Source organism: Diuraphis noxia, unplaced genomic scaffold (genome assembly GCF_037042655.1).
Source record: "Diuraphis noxia isolate RWA-SAM2 unplaced genomic scaffold, SU_Dnox_SAM2 contig0003, whole genome shotgun sequence".
Taxonomy (NCBI): Eukaryota; Metazoa; Arthropoda; class Insecta; order Hemiptera; family Aphididae; genus Diuraphis; species Diuraphis noxia.
Genome location: NW_028301713.1, coordinates 16,289,418 through 16,307,203, shown reverse-complemented (window position 1 = coordinate 16,307,203; position 17,786 = coordinate 16,289,418). Strand labels below are relative to the sequence as shown.

The following is a 17,786-nucleotide window of genomic DNA, read 5'->3' as shown; positions in this document are numbered from 1 at the left end:
ATGAACACATTCAAAGCCTAACGCCTTACCCACTGAGCCACACTACTCAGGCATGTGTAATAGTATAAAACACACTATTTAAATAATAAAATTGGTATTCGACAAATGATAACATTCTGTAAATGTATACAATAAGTATTATTGTCACCCTATATATTAGATAACACTGCAATAACGGATGTTAAAAAAATAATCAGTCTAGCTACACAAACGTTGATATATTATATATTATTATTATTATTATACGTAATTATTCAGCTTATACTTATACAGTTATACGTAATCGTAATAATTCAACGTAGTTATGTTGTTATGTTTTAATATATGTTTTAACGTTTCGATGTTTAAAAATTTTTAATTTTATTATAATAAATAATAGAAATGGGAAATGAAAAATTAAAAAGTTATAGTGATAGTTCTACTAATTTGATCATCGAATGTAAACATGAAAATCAACAATGTCTACGTGAAAATGGTAAATATGATAGTGATAGTGATAGTAATAGTGATTATAATGAATATAATGTATTTTACCTGGTATTATCTCAAATCGAACTACGTAAAAAACAGTGTGAAGAATATGAACAAGAAATCAAGAAACTTAAGAATATGCTTATAAATTTCCGCAATGTGACAAAAAAGATAATAGAACAACGTGAATGTGAACGTGAACGTGAAAATCAACGACAACGTAAAAACACTAAACGTTGACGTGAACATAATTAATTGATTTACGTAGTTATGTTGTTATGCTTAAATGTATGTTTTAATGTTTCGATGTTTAAAAATTTTTATTTTTATTATAATAAATAATAGAAATGGAAAATTTTAAAGCATCTATAAATAAATGCGGCAACACTCAATATGATTTTGTAAAATTAGATACATTAGAACAAGGAAAAAAATATGAGGTGACTTTTTTCGAATATTTTGATACAGAGCATGGTAAAACAATAACTGTTGTATTAGATAATAAAATTAGAGTATTTTTACCAAATAGATATTTAGATAATGATGAAATGGCAGATGAAAATATATCGTTATATAAAAATTCGAAAACAAAATTTAATCTTATTTATAAAGGAATGAAAAAATTAAACAAAGGAAAATCAATGCATTTGATTGATTTTGAATAAATTAGAAAAAAAAATATATAAACTTTTATAAATGGTATTTATAAAAGTAAAAAAAAATGGTTATATTCATTTACCACAACCAGAATTCAATGATAATAATAAATTTAAAATAGGTCTCGAATCAATATATTTAAAAAGTTTAAATTTGATTAATATTGAATCAGATTGTAAAATAGAAATTTAACATAAAGAAATATATATAAAAAAAGGTTTATATAGCATTTCATATTTAAATAAATTAATTGAACCGGTATTCTTATCTTATAATGATAAAAAAATTCAAATTGAATCACCTTGTTATTATAAATTAGATGAAAAATTTAAAAAAAATTTAGGATTTGAAAATACAGAATTTGATTTTTCATTAGTTGTCAATACTTTAATGTATTGTCCTACTTCTGAAGAAAAATATATAAATATAGATCAAGAATGTACAATTAGATTAGGTAGAAATGGTGAAATACTGAAGATTGAAATTCCAATAGGAATATACACAATAAATGAAATTGAAAATTTAATGAATTGTTATGATTTTCCTAAAATAAGTCTTGAATTAATTGATGATTTTTTAAATATTACAGCCTCAATCGGTCTAAGTTTTGATGAATATTTATCAAATTGTTTAGGTTTTGATTATATGGGATATTTAATCCCTATAAATAGGGTATGGCCTGATTCATGGAAACTAGCTCCTGATATTGAATATAAAATAACAGGATCAAACAAACCAATTTTTTATACATAATGTTTTTAAAAAAATATAAACGGTGTTATATTTAGCCAAACAAAAAAAATTGATAAAATATATAAAACTAAAATTGAAGGTAACTATTCAATTGATCAATTGAATAGTATATTACCTTCAAATATCAAATTACTAAATGATAATAATTTTATTAAATTAACTTCAAAAAATACTTGTTTGATAGACGAAAATTTAAAATTAAGTTTAGGGATTGATAATAATTTTTTATATAAACATGTAGGAGATTCTGAAAAATTAGATAATAATATAAATAAACAATTATTAGAAGTACATTGCAACATAATTGAAAAGTCTGTTTCATCTATTGATGAAAAAGTTATCGAAGGGGAACTTTTGTTTGTTTTTTATTATGATTCAAATAATCTTTTTATTAGATGTAATCCAATAATGTACAGACAAGTAAATGTAAGAACAATTCAAAAGATAAATATATATATTCTTGATCAAAATGGTGATATTGTTAATTTTGGTGATGATTTTATTGTTTATCTTGATCTAATTGAAGAAAAACAAAATAAATATTAAAATTATTTTTCAATAGAAATATTTCTATTGAAAACACAAAAATTTATTCCAGAAAGAGGTGGAGTACTATTATTGTTGTCAGAAAGACATGAAAATAATTGTCTTAAAAGAAGTGTAAATCTATTATCTAATTTAATCAGTAATAGATTCTTCAATTGTTCCTTTTTCAATATCAAATAAAAATTCATCATTTCTGACGATAAATACAAATTGTACTTTTAGGTAAATCTTCATTAAAAATCCACATGTAAAATAATATTTTGTTTAGTTGCAGAAATATTTGTTGGTTGTCTAGTCATGTTTACAAGATATATTGTTCTAAATGTTTTAAAATCGATTGGATCATTATACATCAAAGGATGTTATTGATGAGTTTTATGAAAAGTTTTTTTTATAATCCATCAAACTATCATAAGCTTCACAATATTTTTCATTCTTAAAATCTAGATCTTGAGTTTCTTCAGGATAACGTCTTTCATTTATTTCAAACCTAAAATTTTTCACACTACAATGATCAAATTCACAAGGATCATGTTCTTGAGTAGGTATTTAACTTGTTTGTTTGAAATACCACACCGGCAAACAAAGGACTATTAAGACTTCGATATTGAGTTGTTAAATCGAGTTTTATAGTTTTTCCTGATATATTTCTTTCTTCGATACATTGCCATGATTTAAAATTAAAAATATTTTTTTTTCTTGAGAAATTGTTTTTAAATCATTTAACAATAAAACTGTATACATAGGATTGAATTCTAAAATTGAAATTTTAAGTGTAAATTCATCAATAATAATTTTTCCATCTTCTGTTCCTATAACAACTTTTTTTAACAATGCATCATCATCTGTATTTCTCGTAAAACTTATTTCCATATCACCTTGGAAAACAGGATATATTTGGTCTTTAAACCATCCTAATCCGAATTGTGATAACTTACACATTACATTAAAACGACCTCCACCTTTATATTTGCTTGAAAATCCTGAGTTTATAATTGGTCCGTTTGGATCCACAGAAAAATCTAACACACCTTTAATTGTACTAGCAACTCCTGGATTTTCGATTTCATCCAAGACTTTACCATGTTTTTTAACTTCAATTCTAGTAAATAAAAATGCAGGAAAATTATCAATTAGTTGTATTTTTGAATCTTTAGGATAATCTTTTCCATCTTTTTGCAAATATCTACCATGAATATAAAACTTTGCATCTCTAATGCTCAGAAAATCATCCATATTATCTATTCTAAAAATTGTAGTTTTATTAGGTGTATTAAGTTGTGAATTATTCACAGGTAAAAAAGTTTTTTATTGAGATCTTTCAATATATTGATCGTATTTTTTAAAAATATTATACATTATTATTTATGATAGCAAATATATATATATATTTTTTTTTTCTATATAAATGGATAAATTAATGGTAAAAAAATATATTGAAGACGATAGTAAAGAAAAATCTTTATTTGAAATACCTTCACGAGTTTTAGTGGTAAGAGCATCTGGCTGTGGTAAAACAACTTTGTTGTATAATATGATTATAAGTTATTGGATTCCATATAAAAATCTATATATTTTTACAAAAAATATTGATCTGCCAGTTTATAAAAAATTTAAAAAAATATTTGATGGAATATCTTCTATAAACATTCATTTTTCTAATGGTGATATAATATCTGTTGATGATTGTGAACCTAATAGTGTAGTGGTTATTGATGATTTTCTTTTAGAAGATCAAAAGTTGATAATGGAATATTTTATAAGATCGAGATCAAAGAATATTAGTGTTATTTATTTAACACAAAGTTATACTTCAGTAGATATAAAAACAATAAGAAATAATTTAACTGTTATAATTGTTTTTAATCAGTCAAATTATTATATTGAAAAAATATGGTCCGATTTTATTAGCAAAATTATACCATTAGACAAATTTAAAGACATTTTTAGAACTTAGTTTTTTATTACTGTGGTATAACAATGACAAGTTTCAAAACTATGATGATCCACCTATATGTGGACATTTATGTTTAGAATTTATTGACAATTATAAAAAATTTATTTAAATATAATATATTAAGATATTTTTAATAGAAATATTTCTATTAAAAAATGATGATTATTTAGTTATATTCTAAGCAATTTGTGATCGGAATCTGTACCTCCCATGCCAAGACAACAAATTTTAATATTTCCTAAATCTTGAAAAACACAAATATCATGAAGATATTTGAATAAAAAAGTACCTGTTGTAATTATCATATCATTGGCTATCTTACAAATTTCGAGCCAAGTTGGTGATTCTAGTATTTTAGAAGCATAAGGCTTTCCATTTCCAGAAATATTGTGTCCATTATCGACGATTATAATATTTCCTTTAATAGGGATTGCATTTAGATTATATTTCATGATTTTAATATTTTAATTATTAGTAATATAGTTTTCATATTTACAAAACTTAACTAATATTTTATTATTTAATATTGATTTTTCTATTTCATTTTGCATTTCATTTTCTTGTAATTTATTAAAATCTTTGATAGTTGTATCCATTGTTTTATTATACATTTCAATTCCTTTAACTAAGGTATTCAATTTCTTTTTAATAATTATTATATTTCAATTTTAATTATTAATATCATAAGTTTTGTAAAAAATAAAAATATTTTAATAATTATTGCAATTCAATTTTTAATTATTAATTTCATATTTTTTGTGAAAAATATTTTTGGGGAAATATTGCATATAAATTTTCAATTATTAATATCATAAGTTCTATGAAAAATATTTTAATAATTATTGCATTTCAATTGTCTGATCTTTTTACACATTGTTTTCTTTGTGGTCTTTTACTGATAAAAATAAAAGTGCGCCAGGAATGGTATACATATACTACTAGTAGATATAAAAACAATAAGAAATAATTTAACTGTTATAATTGTTTTTAATCAGTCAAATTATTATATTTAAAAAATATGGTCCGATTTTATTAGCAAAATTATACCATTAGACAAATTTAAAGACATTTTTAGAACTTATTGTAAAACATATGATAAAAAAAATATAATAAAAACATATGGTTACATAACAATAGACATAATAAAAAATTTTATCTATGACAATAAAGGTAATGATATTTTAAGTATTGATGAACGATGAAAATTATTTTTTATATAATAAATGGATATCAAACAAATTCAAAATGAATTTAAAAATAAAATTTAAAAAAAAAATAACATTTGAAGACCAAAACAATTCCAAGGTAGGAAATAACATAGAAAAAAAAAACAGAAAAAATTAAACATATTATTCATCTTAGACAAAATTTACAAAAAACTTTTAAAAAATCAGATTTAGAACAATCCGAAAAAAAGTTAAATTTTATAAAAAAAGATGAAGGTGACAATACTAACGCGTCCCCTATTCAGGGACAAGTTGAATATACACTAAAAGAAATCCAAAAAATAATTAATCTTAAAAAAAATTTACAAAATAACTATAGAAAAACAGTTTTAAACGATAAATATACATCAGAAGAAAAAGTAAAACATTATGAACCAATATTAAAAGCCTTATCAAATGTTGAATCATCTGTTAATGATGTTAAAGAGGTTGCTATTAAAACTGATAATGGTATTCAAAAAATGATAATACCACCTTATAAACCTAAAAATCCAGAATTACAACGATTAATGAGTACAGAAGAGACTTTTGAAACTCCAAAAAATTCTCGTAAAAAATCAATAGCTAACTCTCCAATGCCTGTAAATATTATAAAATTAGGTCCTATTGCAACAAAATATCTACCAACAGTAGAACCCAATAATTGTTTTGGAATATATTATATAAAAGATTCTAAAAATGATTTTAAAGATCATATGATCGGGAAATGTATAGTAACATTTGAAAATGATGATATATTTTTAAATGGGAAAAAATAAAAAGGAATTATAGGTTTGTGGAGATTATTAACTCATTTAGATGTAACCAAACCGGAATATTATACAGATGATGACTTTAAAATATATAAAGAAATGTTAATTGAAACAGATTCTATATATCAAAACAATGATAAATCAACAGGAAGAGCTAAATCAAGTGGTGGTGCAAAATATGTATCAATGATTAGCAATATTTGGAAAGAAATGAATGAAAATAAAAGGTTAATAACAAAACCAATAGGAGAAGGTTTAATAAAATATACAAATAATCCTATTGAATTTATTTATATCGATAATATTTTAAAAATAATTGACAGACTATATTTTATATTAGCAGAAGAAATAGCGGGAAATTATGGTTTTCATAATGAAAAACTTGGTATTGTTCATTTGTTTAAACGAAACATGGAAACACTGATTGATACTCCCAAAAAAGGTGTTGAATATTTACTACAATCTTTGTTAAATTTACCAAAAGAAACAACAAATAAGTTAGAATATAATATTAAACAATTAATTGACAGACTACATGTTATATCATCTGCAGAAAGATCGGGAAAAAACACTTATCATGATGAAAAACTTGAAATTCTTAATTTTTGTATTAAAAAAATAGAAAAGATAATTGATATTCCCGTTAAAGGTGTAGAATATTTAATGTCGTATATTTCACATTTACCAAAGGATATTATAAAAGGTTCAGGGTTTTTTAATGATTTTTTAAAATTTATTTATATCATGAAGATAATTGAATAAAAAAGTACCTGTTGTAATTATTAAATCATTAGCTATCTTACAAATTTCGAGCCAAGTTGGTGATTCTAGTATTTTAGAAGCATAAGGCTTTCCATTTCCAGAAATATTATGTCTATGATCGACAATTATAATATTTCCTTTAATAGGAATAGCATTTAGATTATATTTCATGATTTTAATATTTTTATTATTAGTAATATAGTATTCATATTTACAAAACTTAACAAATATTTTATTATTTAATATTGATTTTTCTATTTCATTTTGCATCTCATTTTCTTGTAATTTATTAAAATCTTTGATAGTTGTATCCATTGTTTTATTATACATTTCAATTCCTTTAACTAAGGTATTCAATTTCTTTTTAATAATTATTGCATTTCAATTTGAATTATTAATATCATAAGTTTTGTTAAAAAAAAATAAAAAGTATTTTATAATATTATTGAAATTCAATTTTTAATTATTAATTGCATAAGTTTTGTGAAAAATATTTTTGGAGAAATATTGCATTTCAATTTTTAATTATTAATATTATAAGTTTTGCGAAAAATAGTTTAATAATTATTGCATTTCAATTGTCTGATCTTTTTGCACATTGTTTTCTTTGTGATCTTTTACTGATGGATTTAAGGACTGTGCCAGGAATGGTACATCTATACACCTCGTAATGACGCATATATTGGTGGAATTAGTGTCTCTTCCTCGAGGTAAAGTAAAATGTATTAGGTTTTTATAATTTTCTAATATGCTGATTTATTATTTATTTATTAAAGATTTTCACTCATCAACAAGTGCAACAAACATTCATCAAAATTATGCAAAAGAAACAATGATGACATTAGATAATATTCCAAAAACTCTGAATTTAAAAAATCAAATTTACTATCTGAGAGGTGTTGTAGTATTTGAAGGAGGACAGTGTACACTGTACAGGTTTAAGAGTATCAAGTGGACATTATAAAGTATTTGCATATATGTCTAACGATCATTGGAAATTATACGATGATCTAAAAGAAAATGTAAAACCGGCAAAAAAAAATGTAAATGTTGAATTACTATTATATACTAATAATAAGTAAAACATTCAGTAAATAATGATTCTTTAGTTCTTTAATATTATGTAAAATAATAAAAACAACACTCCTAACAAACAAAGCTAACATTATACAAAAAGTATAAAATAATTTTATTTTACATAAAATATCCTTTTCATCCATATTATTACCAACCTATTAATTAAAACACGGCGTGGCGTATAATACTGTATACAAAAATATATAAATATTATAAAAATACTTTTATTCTTACCAAAATATTTGATATAGATTTATAAAGAAAATGATAAATTGACATTTCGGACTTTTGGTATTAAAAATATAATCATATTATCATTCACGTTAATAAATTAAATGGTATATCAAATATCAATGATATAATTTCATATATGGAAGAGACTGCATGTAAGCAAGTATAAGTATTTATAATTATCTATTGGATAACAAAAGGTATGATAAAATATAATAAATTAGAATGGAAGGTATATTAAGTATTACGTAAAAGAGGAATAAAATAGTATACTACCTAACTTTTATGTATTTTATATTTGTATCATCATTTAATAAATTGTACAAAAAAAAGTACATGATACTGTCAATGTTTGATATTAAAATTCGAAAGTGGCAGTGCTGGCGAAACGCACCTACGGTGGAGCAAGTGTATATAAATATGAGGTTTGTGTGTATGTGACGCACACGGATGACGACGCGAAAAGAAATATAATAATATTGTATACGTACACAAACGCAAATGTATATATATATATATATATATATATATATAACTGGTGTATATGCACGCATCATGTACGGTGACGGAAACATGCGAGATTCTGTGGCGACAATACACAAGAAGAGTTCGTTAGACACGTGGTTCAACAACCCACACACACGCACGGCCAAACTGGGCAACGACGTGCAGCAAAACGACTGTACTCGGATCGGCCGACCAACTCGAAATTGGTCACTCGACGACGGCCCTCATGATCGGAGCGAGACGCACAAACACCACTGTGGCGACGATACGCGAAAAAAACGCGCGGGCGGCGTAAAGGTACACCGTATACGTTGCGGTCAACCGCTGGAAAAGAACAACAGCCACGGCCGTTTCGGATAGCCCTGGGCGGCAGTGGGGGTAATACGTGTGCGTTAAGTTTGCACCCGACGCACAATTGTGCCAACCCGTAGTGCTGTCAATGGGGCGAAATCGGGGGGGGTTAAACATCCTCCCCCCCCATGGGAACGACCATAGGCGTGCGCAGACTTTGACCGCAGGGGGGGCCCTTAAACATTTTCCAAATATTCTTGTACTAATGAATATTGGTATAATTAAATATTTAATTGTTAATTTTATAAAGTATTTAATTCAATAGGTATACAAATATAAAAACTAATACAAATAAAATATAAAGGTATTAAAATACATAAAAATAATAATAATACATAATTATAATAATAATAATTTTACACTGAAACAGCATAATCATACCTAAAAAAAAATTAGCATAACTTACACAATTTATATACAAGAAAACCCTATTTACAACTCCATCCTTCTGTCCACGGGAGTAAGATTTTTGAATGTATTAATTACATCATCAATGTTTATACCATAAGCAAATTCTTGCTCAATAAATATTGTAAGCAGACTATCCAATCGGTCTTGTCTCATGGTACTGCGTAACTTAGTTTTCACAATACTGAGCTTGGAAAATGACCGTTCGCAAGAACAGCTCGTTACTGGTATAACCATAAATGTTTTCAATGCTTTAAAAACATTACAAAATATAGTTTCCCTTCCGTAGTTGGATTGTGTAAGCCAATTTATCCAATCGCCGCATTTGTTCTTCTCGCCTTTTGGTATATTTTCTGTATGTTTAAGAAGATTAATTTCTGTTTTCAACATATCAGAGTTTAAATCAAATGCTGCGGACAAAACCGTAATGTCATTGCTATTTATATTTAAAATTAATAAATTTCCTATGCTTCTAATCATGTTTATTGTTTCTTGGTTAAATGTAATATTAATTCCACTAATTATATGATCCAATGTCGAATAGTATACAGAAACCTTCATTTCTTCTTCTTTTGAAGACATATAGTACTGTGTACTACTCGAATAGTCGATTTTGGTGGACACTTTTCTTTTTTTCAGTTGTGGAATTTCAATATCATAATTTTTACACATTTGAACAGTTTTATGATAAATATCTGTGAAATCTTCTCCAGTGTTTCTCATAGAAACAAGGAATTTTTTTAATGACTCAATGATTTCTAAAGCCGTTAATAAGTTTATGCCGGATGACTGTAAAAAAGCACTTGCTTTTAATATTGAAGAAAGAATAGGATCTAACATCAACATGGCAAAGATAAATTCAAACGTTTTCATCTGATGAAGAATTCCCTTGCCTTTTGCTCGAACATCTGATTGTTTTGTATTATCAACAATTTCTTCAATTGCAGCTAATATTGAGGGATAATTTTCATTTTATTGAACTAATGGCTTCTGAGCGGCAAGCCCATCTTGTGGTAGAAATTGATTTTAAAGTTTTTAACTTTGTATTTGTAAAGTTGGCAATTTTTTCCAATACTGCATGCCGAGTACAGCTGCCTTCAATGAAATTATAAATTAGTTGTATGTTACCGAAGAAATCAAAAGTGACTATATTATGTCTCCCAATAGAATCTACTAGAACAAGATTTAGACAGTGTCCGTAACAATGAACAAAAAATGAATTGTTATTTTTTTCTTTAAACTTTGCTTGCACCCCTCCAGTACTCCCAGACATCGTTGATGCTCCATCAAAACAAATTGACACCAAATTTTCCCATTTAATTCCATATTCTTGAACGACATCACTCATTTTATCAAAAATACTTTGAGCATCAACCGATGTCATTCGTTTTAAACATAAAAATTGTTCAATAGGACAATTTTTGGTTTCATCAAAGTAGCGTAAAACAATAGATAATTGCTCATGATGACCAATGTCACTTGTCTCATCAGCTATTAAATAAATTTTTCTATCGGTTATTATATCTTGTAGCTGTTTTTTAATTACTAAATTAATTGATGAAATCAAATCGTTTTGAATGCGGTTACTTGTGTACAAACAATTATTTGGTCCAGAAATGAAATGTTCATTAAATAATGAATCATATTTTCTTAGAAGACTAACAATATCAAGAAAAAGACCTTTATGAACATCATTTGTTTTTTCTGTATGTCCACGCAATGGTTTACCACCGATGCATATACAAAGTATGATATCTATAAGACGTTTTACAATTTCACGATTTTTTAGTCGTTGAATCTCCTTTTGGCTGTTAATATGTTCACATGTTTTATCCAAAACAACATCAATAGATTTGGAATCCAAAAAATTTGATAAAGCTGAAGAACTATTTAAATGAACCTTAGTTTTTTGATGGACATTAAATCTTATTGTAGCTGATTTCCAATTCTTAAATCCTGTTTTGGAATATACTATTTCACTCTGCCCAGCGTTAAGTCCTGTGGCACCATTAAACATTCGACACGGAAAGCAAAATGCTAGGTCTGCTTTTGGACTATATTCTAGCCAAGGAAACAAATTATACCAAGAATGCTGAAAACTGCGTTGTTTATTAGCATTGCCAAATGCTGTCCTTGGGAAAATTTTTAAAACTGGCTGATATGGTCCTTTTAAAACCCTTTGTTTAAATTCAATTTGATTCTTCGGGATACTTGTTTTAGGGTCATCAGGATGTAAGTTCGAATCATATTTGTCATAACCTAAGTTTAAAATTTATTTATTATAAATAGGTAGGTAATTTGAAATGCAACATATAATATTTTTGTTAAGTTATGTATTTTAAAATATCTTTGCCGATAACATAGGAAAAATAACATGTAAAACATTGTTTTAACAAATAAATATTTAATCACAAATTTTAACTCATGTACTAACATTTAACAAATAACAATTATATATCATTATATACCATATATTTACTTTCCAACATAATTAAAACATTTATTACTAAAATCAATCAACTATATTAAATACAAAGAACTCAAATCAATTAGGTTAAAACAAAACAAAAAATGGTAATTTGAAATTCAGTATACAACATTTTTGTTAAATTATACATTTTAAATCTAAATGTCAATGAACATCAATAATAATACCTTCTTCAGATGTAGCTGAGTTGTCAGGATTGATATTTATTAAAATTCACAATCTTAATCTAGGTACACAAAATAAACCAATTAAATACCTAATTAAAATACATACATTCTTCAACATTTAATTCTTGAATATCTTCAGTTTCTGTTTGAAGAACTTCTTTTTGCAAAACATTAGTATTTTCAATACTTGGATCAGTTGGCTCTAAAAATAAATAATAATAATACAAGTATCATTATGTCAAAAAACTATTAACTAATCAGTAATCATAATCGTTTATGGTGTTCAAAATGTTTAAATATTCAATACAAATAATACAATATAGACTGTAATAACTAATAACTTACCAGTACTAGACTTAATTTTTTTGGAAAAAAATTCTGTTATTTTAGGTCCTTGAGGTCCTTCCCTTTTATTCGATGGCATTTGCGTAGAACTCATTGTAAACAATATAATTATTAAAAATTAAAACAAAGTAAAAAATACACGCAATATCAAATAATTTAAAATTTAAACGACGTTTATTATATTATAATTTATCATGTTTGTTATCACTGTTCACTATCTTATTACGATTATACAACAATGAAGAACGTTTCGTAACGTTCTGTACATGAAACGAAAACACTATAAATCAATAACACTGCAACACTGATTCTCGATTACAACAAAAATATTATAAAATGTAAAATATAAAATGTAAAAATATTCGCTGTCTAGTATAATATAGATATCTATGAATTTATTAAAGAAAAAGCCTGAGGCCGCAGGTGGGGCCGCGGCCTACCCGCCCCCCCCCCCCGTGCGCACGCCTATGGGAACGACCATGGTGATGTCTCCGGCGATGAAGCGGTGGATTCGTTGATTGATTATTATTCACACAAGAGCGGTACTGAGAGTGATGTGACGGCGGTATCGTATGAACAATAATAATAATAATAATAATAATTACGTTATAAAAGCAGAATAACAAATCAAATTATATATGGTGGTAAAACTACAAAGGGCATTTAAACAACGTAACACAAAATATAATACGAATAATTATTTAGATAATAGCTAATAATACAATTTAAACTAAAAATTGGCGTGGGTATAACAGAAAAGATAATATTTACGGTAAATAATTGCATTGATAGCAAACAAAAAATAGTACCTAATAAATCAACACGGAATGGGCAGTCGACAGCGAACGTCCGCCATCGATTTCATGACCATGGCTGACATATCCGACAACTTTAATCACGGCAACCTGAGGTGCATTTAAGTTGCCTACCTGACACTGTCACACAGCGCTACCGCCAATCACATCGATCAGAGTAAGTTAATCGATTACTCAGTTTTGTTCACATCTTAGCGAACGCCCTCGACGTGTGATTGACGCCACCGCTGGACGGCGATCCACGTACCATCGGTACGACTTGAAACCGATCCTTTTCAGGACCAACTGCCACAACGGTCAATATACAGCCACGATAAAACTAACGTGGGTGTATTGTCTGACCGAAAATTCCGTCATATACGACAGTCGGCGACGGTGCTAACAAAACCAATCATTCTCTGGACGAGATCCGGATTACGCCGAAGCCGGCGACTTGTACCCGCAGCGGGACGCAATGTGCCACTCAGACCTCGTAGCCGCTGACGATGACGCCTGGGAACAAAAACCGTCGAACCGACAGCCAACTGAAAAGGAGTTCGACGAATGTTTAATTTTTAAAATTTGAATACCAGTTAACTAAGCTTGTACCGACGACGACCGGCCCCCTACCCCGTTATTTGTACAAACTGTAGACCAACTATAATATAACATTGTATATAGAATTCGGTATTCCCCGACTACTTAAAATAATCTACAACCTACACAAGTATGCACAATAAGTAGGTTTGACAATTGACATATAATTAAAGTTAGCGGTGGTTCTTAAGGTTAGGGAGGATACTCATTGGAAAAAAAAAACAAGCAAATAAAAGCTTATGATACCAATAAAATTGGAGTTTTCTCATTTCATCACCCACATATTTAAGTGCTCAATTAACATTTTTTAATTAACTTCTAGAGTCTTTGAACATTTATAATAACTTTTCCATCTGAAAAGTTTAATACATTCAGATAGTAATATCTAATTTAAGTATATTGACTAGATAAATATTTATTATAAAAGATATCACAGATATATTATATTTATTAGTCAGTTTTAAATACATACTTTTGAATTCAGATATATTGTAATCTGTTGTATCATCTGAAATGTTATTATTTTAGTATTATACTATTATATAATACATATTAAACACTTATATAATATCTGCTATATTTATAGCATTATTTTTTCAATTGTTACGTATTAAATAATGTTTATATATATATATATATATATATATATGGTGGGGGATTGTCCTACCATACGCGACGTATGTGTCTCGCACGACATTTAGTTTACGTATGTTGTTTCTACAATAAACACGTCATAATCTTTCATACCTATATGTATACTGTAGTTATACTGATTAACATTTAATTGCTGCATTTATATTAATGCAACGATTCAACAAATTGGCGATGAAGAAAATTTTTAAACTCATCCCGTATTAAATTGAAATATTTATAAAATGGGTGAGGGTAACAAAAGTATAACTCAATTCCATAATATAATAGGTTCACCGGGAACATTTGAATCTGGAAACGACATAACAATATTTGAATCAAGACTTACAAATTTTTTCGTTGCAAATGGAATAAGTAACGAAGTCCAGAAGAGAGCTATACTACTATCTTCAATTAGTGAGGAAGTTCACAAAATATTATTCAGTTTATGCGTTCCAGCCAAACCAGACGTTCGTTTGTTAAACAATTATTACAAGCCAGTGAAATCATACTTCGCATCAAGACACGCATTTTACAATGCAAAGCAGAGACCAGACGAAACTGTAGCTGAATGGGGAGCAAGAGTAAAGAATCTTGCGTCAAAATGTAATTTTTCAACGGAATTACAAATTGTAATCTGTGAAATTTTTGTTGTGGGTATGAACGCGGGACCAATTTAAGATCGATTACTAGAGGAAGATGCGTCAAAAATAAGCATCACGTATTCACACTATATGGAAATTTCTGCTGCAAAATAATCTACAATCAACAATAAAGCCGGATGGATAAAGGAAGAAGCTAACTTCAAATATCAAAAACAAAGTCAGCAAGCCAAATCAGCCAAGCAGTAAATCACGGAAAAATCAAAATGTGGAACATGCGGTCGATCAAACCACACACAAAAAAAGTGCCGATACAAGGACTACAGTTGTAATATTTGCAATATCAAACGTCATTTGACACCTATGTGTAAAAGTAAGAATAATAAACCAAAATATGATAACCGCTCACACAATAAATTCCTATCCGAAAATGCAGGTAATATCTCGAATGAAAATATTCATGATGACGCAATCGCGTACAATTTATCTGACACTTTTTTCAATATGATTGAAAATAACTTTCAAAATAAAGTAAAACCGTACATTATCAATTTATTAATTGAAAACAAATATATAAAATTTGAAATAGATACGGGGGCTGTACATATTGGAATGTCAAAACAATTATATGATACAAGTTTTAATAATTTAACTTTATTACCAAACGATATTTCACTACGCGATTACGTCGGAAATGACATAAGCCCAATAGGAAAAATAATAGTAAATGCTAAATATTTGAAAAATTCTTTTAAAATGTGTATTTACGTAATAAAAAATGGAGGACCGCCATTAATTGGCAGAAATTATTTTAAAATAATAAACTATTTTCCCATTTATAACACTGTAAATGTAGACGAAAATAGGTATAGAGAACATATTAAAAAATTTCGAGCATTTGTTCAAAAATGAAATTGGCACCTTTAATAAATACCAAATATCGCTAAACATTAAAAAGGGGGCAATACCCAAGTTTTTCAAGCCAAGGTCAATTCCTTTAGCACTAAAATCTAAGGTAGAGTCGGAAATTAATCGTTTAATAGATAATAATATTTTAACTCCTGTGAACTACAGCGAATGGGCCACTCCAATTGTTCCAATTCTTAAGCCCGACGGTACAGTTAGAATTTGTGGAGATTTCAAAATTACAATCAACCCCGTATTGGAAGGGACTGAGTATCCTTTACCAAAAATAGAACATCTTTATCCGAATATAAGTGGTTCAAAATATTTTTCTAAAATAGATCTCAAAGATGCATATCAACAAATGGTAATTAAAGAGAGTGATCGCAAATACACTACAATAAATACTCACAAAGGCCTGTTTAGTTATACTCGAAATCAGTTCGGAATAAAAAGCTCAGCTGGGGAATTCCAAAAAGCCATGGAAATATCAACCACAGGCTTAGAAGGGATTGGTATATTTCAAGATGACATAACAGTTGCGGGAAAAACGGTAGAAGAACACAATAATAGATTTAAAAAAATACTTAACGTTTTATCCGAAGCTGGTTTAAGGGTTAGACAAAACAAATGTAGTTTTCTCAAAAATTCAACTGAATATTTAGGCCATAAAATTGATGGGCATTGCTTGCACACTTTAACTAAACACATAAATGCAATAAAATCTGCCCTGGTTCCAGAAAATAAAACTATGTTAAAATCATTTTTAGGTTTAGTAACATATTACATTAAATTTGTTCCAAGAGCAGCGGACATTCTTAAACCATTATACTCATTACTGAGACAAGAAAAAAATGGCTATGGTCACCAGAATGTGATCAAGCATATAATAACATAAAATAAATATAAAAAAGAATAAAAAAATTCTTATCTCAAGTCCCGTGTTAGCACATTATGACCAAAAACTTCCCATAAAACTCACGGTTGATTCTTCGTCATATGCACTAGGTGCAATCATATCGCACATTTATCCTGACCACTCAGAAATACCGATTGCATATGCATCACGAGTATTATCAGACAGTGAATGCAAATTTCCAAAAATCGAAAAAGAAGGTCTAGCCATAATTTTTAGCATACAAAAATTTTACGATTATTTATACGGTAGAAAATTTACATTAGTTACTGATCACAAACCGTTAATCCGCATATTTGGAGAAAAAAAAGAAATACCAATTTATACGGAAAATCGCTTACAACGTTGGGCATACGTTCTTTCTTCATTTGATTTTGAAGTTAAGTATATTAAATCAGAAGAAAATACTGCTGATTTTTTATCAAGCATTAAAGCAAACCAATGTAGCAATAATATTTATGAATATGATGACGCCCACATTAATTATATTCACAAACAGTCACCATTTCCGTTAGATTGGCACAAAATTAAAATTGAAACGAAAAGAGATCCCATTACCTCTAGAGTATTACACGCTACAAAAACAGGTTCATGAAGTAATGACTTTTCAATAAATTCCGAATTAAACTCATATAATACACGCAAA

General features: G+C 27.5%; 1 long non-coding RNA gene across 3 annotated transcripts in view; it reads right to left on the bottom strand.

Annotated features, from left to right (window-relative positions):
* LOC149056821 (uncharacterized) overlaps positions 1 to 17,786 on the bottom strand; it is a 39,011-nt gene that overhangs the window by 18,937 nt on the left and 2,288 nt on the right. The window contains exons 3-5 of one of the 3 annotated variants that reach the window (XR_016190982.1): positions 14,562 to 14,597; positions 12,699 to 12,787; positions 12,173 to 12,555 (exon numbers count right to left, since the gene is read on the bottom strand). This is a non-coding gene — a long non-coding RNA (uncharacterized LOC149056821). Of the gene's footprint in view, positions 1 to 12,172; positions 12,556 to 12,698; positions 14,038 to 14,561; positions 14,598 to 17,786 lie in introns of those variants that run through there. The other 2 variants (XR_016190981.1, XR_016190983.1) reach the window with 2 other exon arrangements.